This window comes from Anabrus simplex, chromosome 5 (genome assembly GCF_040414725.1).
Source record: "Anabrus simplex isolate iqAnaSimp1 chromosome 5, ASM4041472v1, whole genome shotgun sequence".
Lineage (NCBI taxonomy): Eukaryota > Metazoa > Arthropoda > Insecta > Orthoptera > Tettigoniidae > Anabrus > Anabrus simplex.
The window spans coordinates 359630648-359647041 of NC_090269.1; positions in this window are offsets into that span (position 1 = coordinate 359630648).

Sequence of the window (16394 nt, forward strand, 5' to 3'; positions counted from 1 at the left end):
AAATTCTTAGTAACACATGGCTGGAGTAGATTTATTTATTTATTTATTTATTTAATTTATTTATTTATTTGTTTATTTTTGATTGATTTATTTATTTATTTATTTATTTATTTATTTATTTATTTATTTATTTATTTATTTATTTATTTATTTATTTATTTATTTGTTTGTTTATTTATTTATTTATTTATTTATTTAATTTATTTATGCTACATAATTTCTCTACAAAAGATGTGTTGCGTTCAGGTGTTTACACAAACAAGTTCTACTCTGCTATGCAGTGAGTTCAGAGCACTGCACCATTAGCACCCTACTGAGTGGACCACGGATTGTCAAAAGAGATTCAGATGCGCCATCCGTCACGTGAGTGGCTGCACTCAGCGCTATAAATGAAAAGCTCGTTAAAGCGGCGACAATATTTTCTAATTACACTGTCCTCGTGACAAGTCGCGAGGGTTGCAGTGTCCAAGTGATGGGCTCTGGTATTTGAGCTGACAGGGGCACGAGGCTACTCCATACCTCGAACTGCAGAGCTCCCTGTTTGTTTTCACTTAGCATTTGCCGTTGCGCCTAGAAAAATCGTTGTGTGAAATATTCCAGCTTAGCCCTCAAGCCGAAAGGTTCCTTATTGTGCGACTTAAATAAAAGAATTCTGATTCTGGATGTTGATAAAAGGGTTGTTCTGTGGATCTGAGGATTTTTCGTAAACCTAACGCATAGAGTAAAATTGGGAAGTAAGGGTGTATTCTGCCCGAAGGCAGGTCCGAACCTCCACAAAGGAGTGCCTGAGCTTGAGTTTACGTACGGTAGGGTGGCCAGTTCCTTTCCGCTCTTCCATTCCCTTACCACCCACCAACAGCGCGTGGTAACCCATCCAAATCTTGACCACGCCCAATGTTGCTTAACTTCGTAGTTCTCACGGGAACCGGTGTTTCAACACGGCTACGGCCGTTGGCAAATTGGGAAGTAAATACTAATAATAATGTTATTGGTTTTACGTCCCACTAACTAGTTTTACGGTTTTCACATTGGCACAAGAGCTTATTACCATGTCTACAATTACGGGCCATGAAAGAATCAATCTAAACCTTAGTTTTACATATACCGAGCTATTGGTTGCGCGGTTTGCGTCATGTAGCTGTCAGCTTGCATTCTGGATATAGTGGGTTCGTACTCCACTGCCGGTAGTCCTGAAGATGGTTTTCCGGGATTCCCAGTCTCTCACAGCAGGGGCAGACTTTAAAGGCCACGGTCGCTTCCTTCCCACTCCTAGCCCTTCCTATCCCATCGTCGCTGCAAGACCTATGTGCGTCGGTGCGACGTTCAAGCAAATTTAAAGAAAACGAATAATCTATATAAATAAAATTGTAGAGGGTCCACTGTCTGTAATTTCGTTCGTTTTGCCATTTTTCAGATATTTATCCTATTTAGGTGAAATCAAGACATTATAAGTGGTTTTTAGCATTCGTGTTTGTGTGTCTGTCTCTTTGTCTGTCTGTTCCACCATCACGGCGAAACGGCTTGATAGATCTCTACCAAACTTCATACGTAGAGTATACGCATCCAAGCGAAGGTTTAGACTGGGGATTTATAGAAAAACCGCAACTTTTTCATTTTCTCTTATCATCATCATCATCATCATCTGTTTACCCTCCAGGTTTGGTTTTTCCCTCGGACTTAGCGAGGGATCCCACCTCTACCGCCTCAAGGGCAGTGTCCTGGAGCATCAGACTCTTGGTCGGGGATACAACTGGGGAGTATGACCAGTACCTCGCCCAGGCGGCCTCACCTGCTATGCTGAACAGGGGCCTTGTCGAGGGATGGGAAGATTGGAAGGGATAGGCAAGGAAGAGGGAAGGAAGCGGCCGTGGCCTTAAGTTAGGTACCATCCCGGCATTCGCCTGGAGGAGAAGTGGGAAACCACGGAAAACCACTTCGAGGATGGCTGAGGTGGGAATCGAACCCACCTCTACTCAGTTGACCTCCCGAGGCTGAGTGGACCCCGTTCCAGCCCTCGTACCACTTTTCAAATTTCGTGGCAGAGCCTGGAATCGAACCCGGGCCTCCGGGGGTGGCAGCTAATCACGCTAACCACTACACCACAGAGGCGGACATTTTCTCTTATACTATTGGTTTTTTTGTAAAATCCGTGGACTATATGTGACACGGCCTTTCATTTTAAACAACTTGTGTTATGAACATAATTTAGCTTACTCTTCAAATGACGGAGAAAATTATTATTTTCTGCGGGTTTCATGCTCTGCATTGAGTGAACCGACAGACCGACAACGAACCTACCGGTTACCATGGCAACGTCTCCGGCTGCTTGCCGACAGGGAAATAACGTAATTCCATTTTCGTCAACATTCCTGTAAACTCGGGATTGTCCCTTGCGTAGAAGGCGGGAGAGACGTCAAGATGCCATTCTGCGAGATATTTGCGGAACACCATTGGAGGTTACAATCGTCTTCAAACAGCAAAAAGGGGACTGTTAATATTTGAACAGTACCACGGAGTACTGCCTGCTGTCATTTCTTGATGGATACAGTACTTTTTCATCCATCTCTTGGCACAGGCCACAGTAAAGTGTAGCTTCTACCGAACTCCCAGTCAACATCCATGGCTGTGACAATATGGAAGTTGCTGGGGTATGGGTAATGCTGAGTAATGACATTCAGAGCATGACTACTGCATCTGAGTGTTATGAAAGGTGCTGCTCATTGGGTCAGTCGTGCTGCAATAGTACTTTCTGACCCAGTGAGGAAAGCAATGGCAAACTACCTCACTCCTCATCTTACCTAGTACGCCTCATTTTGGTGCTGCCATAGGTTTTTGGGGGTTCCTTATAACCGCATAACCTTTGGTGGTGCTATTTGTGGATCCAACCAGCCTCTGGGCTGATGACCTAACAGACAGACACCACGGAGTATAGCCCATTATTTCACACCGTAAGGTGTCTTCTGGCATTTGCTATAATTCTTACTGTATTTCTCTTCTACTTCTCTTTTCCGTTTTCGTTCCTTGCCTCTGCCTTGGCTCTTTCGGCTTAAGTAATAACACTGTACAACTAAAGGAGTCAGTGAGGAACAAGGCAACTTAGAGAACGCTAATTCATAAAATCGCCAATGGCTGGATTCGACTGACTGGATGACATCTTCCTTTCGGCTTACCTAAGAATCCCTGCGCCTATATTTCTCCTCTGTTACTGCTTTCTTATGTTCGTAACCCATATCATTTTCTAGTACATCCACTTGGTATTTACACAATTTTCCTACCTGGCTCCCAGTTATAATCTTATTTTCTATTTATTTCAACATTCTTAACTGTTTCTTCATTCGAGCTGTTCGATGTGGGAAAGTACACTTGAACAACAACTATATTCTCGGGATTTGTTTTGATTTTTACAACTAGTATCCTTTCATTTACGTGATAGGTGCTCATCACATTTCTTACCCATTTGCTTCTAAGCAGAAGTCCTACTCCATTATTTCCTCCACTTGTGCTGCCACTGTAGATCATTCTGAAATCATCACTGTAGAAATCGCCATTCCCTGGCCATCTGATTTCACACAACCCCAGAACATCCATGTCTTCTTCATTCATTACATTTTTGGCTTCTTCCACTTTTTCTGCCTCTAGTAAGGTTCTTAAATTCCACGTTCCAATGTTCATCTATTCATTCTTTTGAGGATTTCGCTGGATGACGACCTGAGGAGCCTCATTCCTTCCCCTGCCGGATCTTGGGTTCCATGTCTAATGATCAGTAAACTATACCTCTTGCTGTGACAATATAATGGTTGTTTATATAGCCTACTAGGGAAAACTAATTAAGGTGGTTTCCCGTTGCCTTCCTCAATGCGCAGTAACCACATTATATCCCAACATCCAAGGATGCCACGATACGAAGCAGCTGTTTGCCGATACAATGTCGACGGATCGATCTTTGTACCCACAATAATGATATAGCTGCTGCCACTATATCATGTCTTCAGTTGATTCGAGGGTGCAAGCACCACTCTCATCGAGAGCACCTAATCAGCCATTGGAACGCGCCGCGACGGGATTGAGGACTTCCCCGCCCAGATCCGACTTCCACAGAGTACAGAAAAGCTGATGAAACACTGGGAACAAAAAATTTGGAAGCAAGGAAACAGTGGATTACAAGAGAAATATTGGATCTGATAGTAAATAGAAACCAGTACAGGGTGGAGAATACCATAATAAGTCAGGAACAATATAGACTTATTAAAAATCAAATTACAACCCTTTGTAGAAAAGCAAAGTAGGAGTGGATGGCTGACATAACTAAGAACATTGGAAATGATATTCCTGAAGGAAAAACTGACAGAGCTCATCGACACATCAGAGCCTTAAACCAGAAACCGAAAGTGAACAGTTCTATAATAAAGGATAAAAAGGATAAAAATCGTAATAGATGCTGATGAAGTCAGCCTGTGGTGAAAATAATACCTTGAAGAACTGTATGATGGGAATGTTTATAATAAAATATGGTATAATGAACTAGAAAATGATATAGAAGAAGATGATAACGGCGCTGTTATCACAAGAAGAAAATCTTAATCAGCGTTTGAAAGAATAAGTGACAATAAAGCTTGCGGTCCAGATAACATACCAGGAGAACTACTAAATAATATGGGTGAGAAAATTAAAAACCTACTTTATGATGTACGATGCATCCATCTGATTTCACACAACTCCAGAACATCCATGTCTTTCTCATTCATTACATTTTTGGCTTCTTCCAGTTTTCCTGCCTCTAGTAAGGTTCTTGAATTCCACGCTCCAATGTTCATCGATTCATTCTTTTGAGGATTTCTCTGGATGACGACCTGAGGAGCCTCATTCCTTCCCCTGCCGGATCTTGGGTTCCATGCCTAATGATCAGTAAACTGTACATCTTGCTGTGATGCTACGATAGTGTCAAAATTCTTGAAGATTTCACCAAAAGCAGAACAGTTATGGTACTACACATAGGAAGTAGTGTAGAATGCTCTGAACACAGAACTATAACCCTGCTCTCTCATGCATCCAAAAGATTATTGTCAATAATAAAAGCCAGGATAAATATCAAGCTTGATTTCCAAATTGATCCAGACCAATTTGGTTTCAGGAAAGGGATGGGAACAAGAGAAGCAATCTTGGTTCTAAGAACAATATTAGAAAGAAGAATGGAGATGAATAGAAACACATATATAGCATTTGTAAATACTGAAAAGGCTTTTGGTAATGTAAATTGAGGCCAACTCCTCAAAATGATTAAATCTTCTGGATTAGACTGGAAATATAGGAGGATGATACTATGACTTTATGAAGATCATACCACAACAGTAGACATCAAAGGAAGCAGCCAGGAAATAAAAATTAGGAAGGGAGTAAGACAGGTTTGCTCACTATCACCGTACCTCTTTAATGTATTAATCGAAAAAGCTATAAAGAAGTTCAAGACGAACACAAAAGGAATTTGAATAAATGGACAACAAATCCATTGTATTCGATTTGCAGATAATATAGCAGTGGTTGCAGACTCAGAAAAGGAATTATCCAAAATGTTGAATATACTGTCAACAAATTTAGTAAATTTATACTTAAACCTTAAGGTGAAGAAGACAAATATTACTTGTAATAAACATCCTGAGCGAAAATCACACCAACATCAGGCTTGCTAACAAAGTAGTGGAACAAGTCACCAGTTTCCCTTACCTCGGAAGTCTAATCACAAATGATAACCGTTGCAGCAAAGAGATAAGAAGAAGAATAAAGCTTGTGAAACAAGCATTCAGCAACAAAAGAAATCTTCTGACCAATATACATCTAGATATTGATTTTAGGAAAAGTTTTCTTATGTCATTTGTGTGAAGCGTACTCTTATATAGCTGTGAATCTTGGACAATCCAATAAGAGAAGAGGAAACGGCTTGAAGCGTTTGAGATGTGGGTCAGGAGGCGAATGCTAAAAGTCAGTTGGACTGAAAAAAGAACCAACGAAAGTATCCTGCGAGAAATACAGGAGAAGGAACAGCTGATGATAACAATACATAGAAGAACAGCTAAATTCTTTGGACACAAAGTGCGTTATAATACCTATCTAACCAATCTACTAGAAGGAAAGGAAAGAAGGGAAGAGGTCGACCAAGGAAGCAATTCCTTCAAGTATTGATGTAAAACGTTGGGTGTAGTTCCTACCGTGAGATAATATTTTTTTGCTAGTAGCTTTACGTCGCACCGACACAGATAGGTCTTATGGCGACGATGGGATAGGAAAGGCCTCGGAGTTGGAAGTAAGCGACCGTGGCCTTAATTAAGATACAGCCCCAGAATTTGCCTGGTGTGAAAATGGGAAACCACGAAAAACCATCTTCAGGGCTGCCGACAGTGAGATTCGAACCCACTATCTCCCGGAATGCAAGCTCACAGCCGCGCGCCCCTTGCCGCACGGCCAACTCGCCCGGTACAATGAAGTAAGAATCGGTTTCTAGCTTTAAGGCAGTCTAAGATTTCTTAGTCACTGTCATCAGTCATCTCACTATCTGTCGAGTTGTCTTTTATACTGATGATGATGAATGGCTCCATTCTTTCGTCCCTTACTATTTCCTTGGCCCAATCGTCTGTTTGAAGATTTTCCGTGCGATTGAAGCTCTTTTCCCAATCTGCAGCAGTCACACAGTCTATGGCTTCTGATGTGAGTTTTTCTACGTCCTTTATTTTGAATGTCTTGTTCCTGTCTGCCACTTCTCTCTTGACTTGAGCCCAAATCAATTCACATTCACTATCCATCTTTAACTGCACTTTCGGTGCAAGCTCGACAGCTGCATGACAGGGTAAGGTGGCCTGGAGCGGATGGGCTTCAGTTTGACACCACTGCACGATCAGCGTTGCCAATCCGTGCCCGGAGGTAAGCGACTCTCGACCATCTGTCGCTTCGCCGTTCCTATATCTGACGACAGCGCAGTTTTCCTCACCCGCCTAATTTGGTGGCCGCGACAATAAATGAAACTTGGCTCGCAGAAAACAGGCACACGGTAGGCTTCAAAGGTGAAGCTCGTTTCGGATGACATACAAAATGTTATAGCCTACTCCCCGAAGTCGCTTATTGAAGGAGACTTGAATGTTTGTTTTGTTGTTTGCCATATGTCTTTATCTATTTTCAAGTGCGTAAATGAATAATGTTGCTGTGATTGTGAGGGTTACAAGTAACAAGGATCTCACTCTGTGCTGTTTCTCTCTTTCGAGGATGATGTCTGCAAATCCTAAGGCGGTTGTGCATATTTTTCAAGAATATTATGGAGTTGTCAACGGTGTTCCATCGGGAGGAGACAGAGAAGTTCAACCAAACCAGAGATCAGAACACTTGGCTACAAGGACGTCTGTGTTTTTCTACACCTTAGTCTTGTTCCTTAATACGGTATCAGGGATGAAGTGAGATGAATTTATTTGGCATGTTTTTACGGCCGGACGTCCTTCCTGATGCGAACCTCAGTTTAGGCACTAATGAAGATGACAAGAATGTTGGTGAATGAAAATTGGGCCAGGGGGATGGAATTAATCGACTGTGGCCTGTGAATAGGAACTGGAAATGAAAAAGGGAAAGCACAGGAAACAATTTTCGGTACAGCCGACGATGGAGTTCGAATTCACTCGTCTCCCGAATGCAGAGCTTGTCTCCGTAGCAGTAGAGGGTTAACGAGCGCGTCCCCTCTACTCGGTCTGCAACAACGAACAACGTCTATATTCATGATGAAGGTGATTCTGATGTCGATTATCATGAATAGATTTCTCCACATCTTCAAGAAGTAGTCGGATCACAGTCAGAATACAAACCAAAGAGTCCAGCTCCTTGGCTAAATGGTTAGCGTGCTGGCATTTGGTCACAGGGGTCCCGGGTTCTATTCCCGGCAGGGTTGGGAGTTGTAACCATAATTGGTTAATTTCGCTGGCACGGGGGCTGGGTGTATATGTCGTCTTCATCTTCATTTCATCCTCGTCACGACGCGCAGGTCACCTACGGGAGTCAATTCAGAAGACCTGCACCTGGCGAGCCGAACTTATCCTCGGACACTCCCGGCACCAAAAGCCATACGCCATTTAATTTCATACCTCCAAAGAGGCATACATCTCACGACCCATGGCTGACTCATGTGTATCTGGAAAAAGCCTGACTTTACCGGACATACCGTCGTTCATTGCGCCTGCGAAAACCACTACGTGAAATATTTCAGCTTAGAACTTTGGCCGTTAATGTTCTGTCATCTAAGGTTCGATACTGTGTAAAAAATTCTCGCTTTTCATAATATATGTGCTGCGGGTCAGTATTTCTTCAAAAATATTATCACATAGCGGTTTTCGCAGGAGCAACGAGGATATGATGGTACAAGAATAGAAAAACAACCTGCTCCATTCATGACTCCTGACAACTCATTTCAATAATACCGGTGACAACTGTGATACTTGTTAAACGCTAGCTTTAATGCGATCTACGCATTGTATAAATGATCATTGTTATCATCATGCTAACCATCGAGCTGAGTGGCTCAGACGGTTGAGGCGGTGGCCTTCTGACACCAACTTGGCAGGTTCGATCCTGGCTCAGTTTGGTAGTATTTAAAGGTGCTCAGCCTCGTGTGGGTAGATTTACTGGCACGTAAAAGAGCTCCTGCGGGACTAAATTCCGGCACCTTGGTGTCTCATAAAACCATAAATGTAGTTAGTGGGACGTAAAGCCAGTATTATTATTGTTAATAATAATAATAATAATTTTTTTGATAGGGGCTTCACGTCGCACCGACACAGATGGGTCTTATGGCGACGATGGGATAGGAAAGGCCTAGGAGTTGGAAGGAAGCGGCCGTGGCCTTAATTAAAGTACAGTCCCAGCATTTGCCTGGTGTGAAAATGGGAAACCACGGAAAACCAAATAATAATAATAATAATAATAATAATAATAATAATAATAATATTTTAAACCGTTGTAACACTAAACTGAATACGTGAAACATGCCTTACACAGCTCATATCTACTGAAAATATCTTTAATGTGTTGTTGCATGCCATGTGAAGCCTCATAACTCTTCAACGCATGGATATCAGCCGAAACGGACTTCTGTTTAGACGCAACTATGTGCCTGTTTTCTACGAGCAAAGTTTCATGTCTCCCCTCAACTTACACCCCATGCATTTCGCTTGTTAGTCTCATCCCTGGCCTTATCAATACGCAGTGATTAAGGTATGAGCGATGTTAATTAGCCTATGCCATTTTCAATCCAGCCAGTCCCTGTGATGTATGGTGTGCAAGTTATTTCTCATGGGGTCAGTTAGTGCAGGTCGTGACAAATGGTTTTAAACCTAGGAGCCAGGACTCAAACCTAGGACCAGGCCATTTTTGTTTGCATCGCACCCGACAAAGATAGGTCTTATGACGAAGATGGGATGGGAGAGGCCTAGGAGTGGGAAGGAAGTGACCGTGGCCTTAATTAAGATACAGCCCCAGCATTTGCCTGGTGTGAAAATGGGAAATCACGGAAAACCATTTTCAGGGCTGCCGACAGTGGGGTTCGAACCCACTATCTCCCGAATGCAAGCTCACAGCCGCGCGCCACTAACCGCACGGCCAACTCGCCCGGTGGTCATTTTTCTAGCATTCGCATCGTTAACATTCTGTTGGCTAGCCTTCTGAAAAAAGCATGGTAGTAATAGCAATAGGTATTGTGATTTTATAGTTTTATTCACTACAACAATTACCACAAAATGCAAAGACAGCAGCACACTGAACTAAATAAGACGTGCTAACATGTATACAAATTTATGAAACTAGCCAGTGGTTGCATATTTATTTTTTGATACTGTTCTAAGAAACTTTAAAATTGTAAAATGTAAATAGCAAACTGTACATTTCTTTTGTATGTAGTATCAGGATTGATAACTGATATACATATCTAAAAAATGATACAAGAAACAATCCATACTTTACAAGACATCCTTATTGTGCATTTTATGCCCACGCACATGCGTAGGTGCTTCGTATGCTGTCAACATACGGAAATAATTTTCGCGCGAGGACGTTCTGTTTCTCTTTACAATAACAGCTCCGTTAAAATAATCAAGGTAATAGCAAAATAGATTCTATTTTGAGGGTAAAGGAGCATCACAGGATATTATTCGCGTCATTTACACGAGAAGTATGTTTGAGTTACCGGTATTTCTATGACGGTATTACTTTATTTACGACCGGGAGAGATGGCCGTGCGGTTAAGGGCCGCGTAGCTGTGAGCTTGCATCCGGGAGATAGTGGGTTCGAATCCCACTGTCGGCAGCCCTGAAAATGGTTTTCCGCGGTTTCCCATTTTCACACCAGGAAAATGCTGTGCTGTACCTTAATTACGAACACGGCCACTTCCTTACCACTCCTAGCCCTTTCCTATCCCATCGTCGCCATAAGACCTATCTGTGTCAGCGCGACGTAAAGCCAATTGTAAATAAAACTTTATTTATGAGAGGTTTTCTCGACACCCAAACGTTCGTACTTAACATTTGTATTGCTTATATAATGTGGCCTTGATTATTTAAAGTGGTAATAACATTAATATCAAAGCAAAAGTCGCCCATATATACCAAGAACCCCGCTGTTACCTAACCTCATTCTTGTGTTCAACCGAGTTCGATACATTGCAAGGAATATCAATGCATAGTGTATTATTACATGCACTTTGAAATAGTTCAGTGACACCAAACCGGGAATTAAATATGTGAAGGGGGAGATTATAATCAGCTCGATAAAGAAGGCGCCAAAGAAAGAATTTTAGGTGCCATGGCGACCTGATGCCTGGGATTTGTCGTGCCCTGGGTTAGTGCATGCACTTTAGTGGGCTTAGCATGGAGATATATAACAGCGCCGTCTGGTTTGGTGAGGAAAGAAACGGGAAACTTCTCCATTCCTTATTTTCCTAGTACTCCTCTTCAGTGATGCCTACACTATTTATGACCACCGAGGGCAAATCTATTGAGCATCCAACCAGCCTTCAGGCTGAAGACACATACAATGATCCTATATGCTACGGGCTAGTATTTGTCCCACAACATCGTCACAAACTGGTATTTTCAGGCCCAATGACCATAATCCTTGAAGTTATCCAAGTATTATACACTGAGTTTTCTGATAGGTAGGTATATCGCGTCGTGCTGGATCGCGCAGTTACTATTAATAATAAAAGTATCGATTTTACATCCCACTAACTTCATTTTTAAGGTTTTCGGAGAAGCTAATTTGTGGGAAGTTTGTTCCGCAAAAGTTTTCTTACGTGATGAACACGAAGCCGACGTGTATAAGCACCTTCAAATACAACTATTCTGAAACAGGATCGAACCCGCCAAGTTGAGCTCAAAAGACCAGTGCTCCATCGCCTGAGCTATTCAGCCCGGCTCCTGTGAATATTATTATTATTATTATTATTATTATTATTATTATTATTATTATTATTATTAGTAGTAGTAGTAGTAGTATTATTATTATTATTTCTGTGCGAATACAAGTTTGTTTTACATTAGTTGAAGTTGAAATCTATATATAAAAAATAAGATTTTTGTCTGTACATTGCTCAGAATTTGAAAAGAATGGTATTTCTGTATCGGTCATGTCCACAGTAACAAGGAAATGCACTTTTTACTTTTCCGTAATGTCTGTCTGTCTGTCTGTCTGTCTGTCTGTCTGTCTGTCTGTCTGTCTGTCTGTCTGTCTGTCTGTCTGTCTGTACACGCATCACGAGAAAACGGCTGAAGGGAATTTAATGAAAATCGGTATGTAAAGTCGGGGGATGAACCACTACAATCTAGGCTATAAATTATTTTCTTCACGCTGAGTGAAATGGTAGTTTAGGGGAAGGCCTGAAATTTAATTCTCAAATATTTATATTATTAGTTGTCCTATCGATAAATAATCGATAATACGTAACTACAGTTATATAAAATTGAATTTTCGATCAATTATGCCTTATACATTTTTTTTTTTTTTTGCTAGTTGTTTTACGTCGCACCGACACAGATAGGTCTTATGGCGACGATGGGACAGGGAAGGGCTAGGAGTGGGAAGGAAGCGGCCGTGGCCTTAATTAAGGTACAGCCCCAGCATTTGCCTGGTGTGAAAATGGGAAACCACGGAAAACCATTTTCAGGGCTGCCGACAGTGGGGTTCGAACCTATACATTTTTACCGTACCGGCTATATTAACAGAGATATTCGTGAATTTGTATTTTTGTTGCCAAGTCCATATCAACGCCGAGCCACGAGAAAATGGGTGAACAGAATTTAATGAAAATCGGTATATAGAGCAAGGGAATAAGAAAGTACAGTACAGTCTAAGCAATAAACAGTTTTATTCGCCCTGGATGAAATTGTAGTTTAGGGGAAGGCATCAAATACTTAATTCTTAAGTACCTATGTTATTGGTCCTATCGAAAAGTACTACATAACAAAAGTTAGAGAGAATACAATTTCCGATCATTTTGTTTTATTCAGTTTTACCGTAACGACTACGATAAGAGTAATATTTCAGAGACGGAAGAAAAGTAAATGTGAAGGCTTACAATATCGAAAGCTCTTAAAATTGATCAACAATAACATTATATTGACCATTGTTTGTTGTGATGTTCTTTGTCTCTTATGTTGCCACTGAACTCCGATATATGTAATTACTGCTGCGTACCGAGTATAACAGCCTGACTGAATATTGGCAGGAAATAGCTGGGGAGTTAAAAAACTTTCTTCTTTAGCATGATATTCCTCTGGTTCATACATTTCCTGATACTGCTGGTACGTAACACACTGGTTCATCATAGTATTCCAGCTATTCGATCCCTACTCTGACGCGCTGTTTTGAATAAGCAGTGTGCACATTTAAGGCAAAGGCTCACTTAGTAGTAGTAGTAGTAGTATGACCCGGTATAGAATTACAATTTAGGCCTATTCCAAATTATAGCACCACAATTCACTAAATAACTTAAAATTCAACCCTGAAAACAGCTGTTTCTTAAGAAAATCTTCTTCCTCTTCAGTTTTATTAAATTCTAGATTCGTTTTATTCCAAATTAGCAGTGAGGAGGGGGTTTCTCCTCTGGCTAGGAGGAAGAATTTGCCTCCAAGTCAGATAGTTCTTTCCGCCACCGGTGTAGTGAAGTGAGATTTTTCGATTCATTGGTTACTCCTAGGAAACAGTTTAGCGAAAGAGCATAGTTTTTGGCCTGGGTCTCTCCACTATCCGACCCCCGCCGCCGAAAAAGGACGAAGAGTTTTCACGGATCACGGCTGTCTGCGGCTTGGTCATTCCAGCTCTGGAACTTTGGACTCTTAGATCAGCAGCGTAGTACTGATCGTTAAAAGTAAGAAAATGTGTGGTTTTTCATTTGATCGAGTATTTCATATGAAAGTATTGTTTTTAATCGTGCCATTTCTACTGACGTCATTGCAATGACCTATGTTCATTTCAGCTGGGAAAATTACTAAGAAAATCTGAGGATGTAAAAAGGCAGTGCCTACAAATTATAATGAAAACTCCCCAACTTGATTGTAATTGACAGTAGGCAAGCGGGCCTACCGTTACAGTGAAAATTTCTTAACCCAGTCTTCATATGAGAAGAGGCGTTTGGTGACTTCCCCGTCGCGTTTCTGGGCTAACGTTAAGAGCTATGCAATTTAATACAATCTTGCTCATAACGTGTACACTACCTAACTTAGAATTCTGTATACAATGTAGAATTCCGTAGCGAAGCACGGGTACATCAGCTAGTTTCATTTTATGTTTACGAATGAGGATATTTGGAGTAGTTTTTGATATATTTGATTTTTCATACTTTAGGGCATAGTACATATTTTCACACATTTTAGAAAAACTTTTGTATCTTTTCATAATTGAAAGATTTATTTTGAATATGTTCCATATTTTATGGTTTCAAACTTATTCTTGTCAGATAATCATTTAAAATGTATTTTACTAGCATCTGCATTACAAAGATGGGTTCTTGAATTTCTATAAACTGTTGAAAATACGTTGTTAGGTATGCACATTCTTTGGTGTATCGCTGGGCCTCGGATTTTGGCTTAATCAGTCAACCCCCTTAACAACAGAATTACTTATAGCTGACCACACCAGGTCTGGTCCAGGCAATTAGCAGAGCATTGAAACCAGTTAGGTTAACCTGCTCTATTCAGTACTTTACGAACCATCATCAGTTGCGTATGAGTTTTGAGTGCATCTTCACCGTAGCTTACATATCTGCTCGTTCTGTGTATTAAATAGTTAAAATGCCACCCAGATTGTAAGTTCTTAACTATGAAATTACGATTGTAAGTGTTTTTCCGAACGAAGGACTAACTAATTAACAGATGGTAAACAAACTGTTTGCAATGCCTGCCAGAAAACACAGGATATAGCGATATGTGAATTATCAGTGCAACTTTAATTGGGGAATCAAGTATCGAACCAGATCCGAATTTATCTCCTGAAGATGTGGCAAGGTTTAGAACGGCTCCTATAAGTAACTTCAAATGATTATAAGTGGAGTTTCAGTGAGTACAAAGCCATTTTAAGATACAATAGATGCAGTAAACAAAGAAAATAAGTCGTTCTACCTGTTTACAATGCCGTATTATATAAATGACGAGCTGGACGACGTAGAAGGGAGGGGCCTGATGATCGGTGAGAGAGGGACAGTCCCTAAGAAGACGATAGAACTGACGAAGACCTTCTACATCAATTCCAAGGAGTTCATCGACTAGGGGCTGAAAGCGTTCAGGGGTTCTCTTTTGATACTCAGACACCACTTATATTCGCCAGACTGAGACATAATTTACTTTATTTTTCTATTTTTGAATGAAATTGTTTTAGTGTATTTTTTTGTCTTAGGCAGTCTCTGAGTGGAGGAAGATTTTGAAACTGAAATATAACCCACTATTTCGTAAATAAGCATATCTCGTTAAAAGATTAAGATGTCCCCCCACAACAAAAAATAAAATAAACATTTAAAAAGCACCGACAGGTTAAAATAAAAACCAAATTGTATTTAAGGTCATAACTTCTGTTTTGTGACCTTCCTTTTAATTATTGTGGGGCATGTATATAGACCATATTTTACTCCATATTTTGAGCATTTTAGTCCATGTATATGTATATATTTGGCCATTTTTACATATAAATCCTAGCCATTATTGTTATTATTATTATATATATATATATATATTGCGAATGAGCCCATTAGGACTACGCAAAGTACTTAGAGACAGGCATTTGCCTTTCTTTGTGCCCACACTTCCTTCATTCGTTTGCTGTGTGCTTCTTTTCTCTCTTGAGACCATGTTGTTCCGGTCTTCTTCTTTGGTTTTTCCTCTTGGTCAACTTGCCACTTATGAACTTTGGTTCTGAAGATAACCCGGCTTTGGATGTCTTCAGGTGTAATTCCTGCCAGTTTGAGATCTGTTTTAATTTCGCCAATCCATTTTATTGTGTCCGTTTTAGCTTTACTTCGGTTTTCATAAAATTCAACTATTTGCTTGGTAAGTCTATCTGGGTTCATCCTTTTTATATGTCCAAAGAATCTTAATCTGCGTTTTCTGATGTCACTGTGAATGTTAGAAAATTGTTTGATTTCCTGTTTCCCTCTAAGGCGGTACTGTTCATCTACGAGTTTTGGGCCTAAAATTTTTCTAATGATCTTGCGTTCCTTTTTCTGAATATTTTCTAGATCAGTTTTCCTGTTCAAAATTAGTGTCTCTGATCCATAGAGGCATTCTGGTTTAATAACTGTATTATAGTGTCTTAGTTTAGCATGCTTGGAGAGACACTTTTTGTTATAGATATTTTGGGTGAGTCTATACGCAGTTTCCATTTTTTGGCATCTAACTTCATTGGCTTTTGTTTCCATTCCATTCTCCTGAATTATTTCACCGAGATATTTGAATTGCCGGACCCGTTTTATTTTGCCATATTTTGTCTCCATGAATTTAGGGGCTTCTTTGCTGCAGGTCATGTATTCAGTTTTTTCAAACGATATTTGGAGGCCGACTTTTTCCGCTGTTTCTTTCAGGAGTTCGATCTGGTTTATGGCTGTTGAAACGTCACGAGTTAAGATTGCCAGATCGTCCGCAAATGCCAGGCAGTCTACTGCTAATTTGCCCCTACCAAGAGTGATTGGTTGGTCAATCTTGAGGGCAGACTTCTGTTTGCGCCATTCCTGTATTACCTTTTCAAGGACGCAGTTGAAGAGTAGTGGAGAGAGCCCATCTCCCTGTCTTACTCCTGTTTTGATCGGAAAAGGGTCTGAGATTTCCCCCATGAATTTAACCTTAGATTTTGTGTCTGTCAATGTCTCTTTTACAATTGCGAGTGTTTTCCGG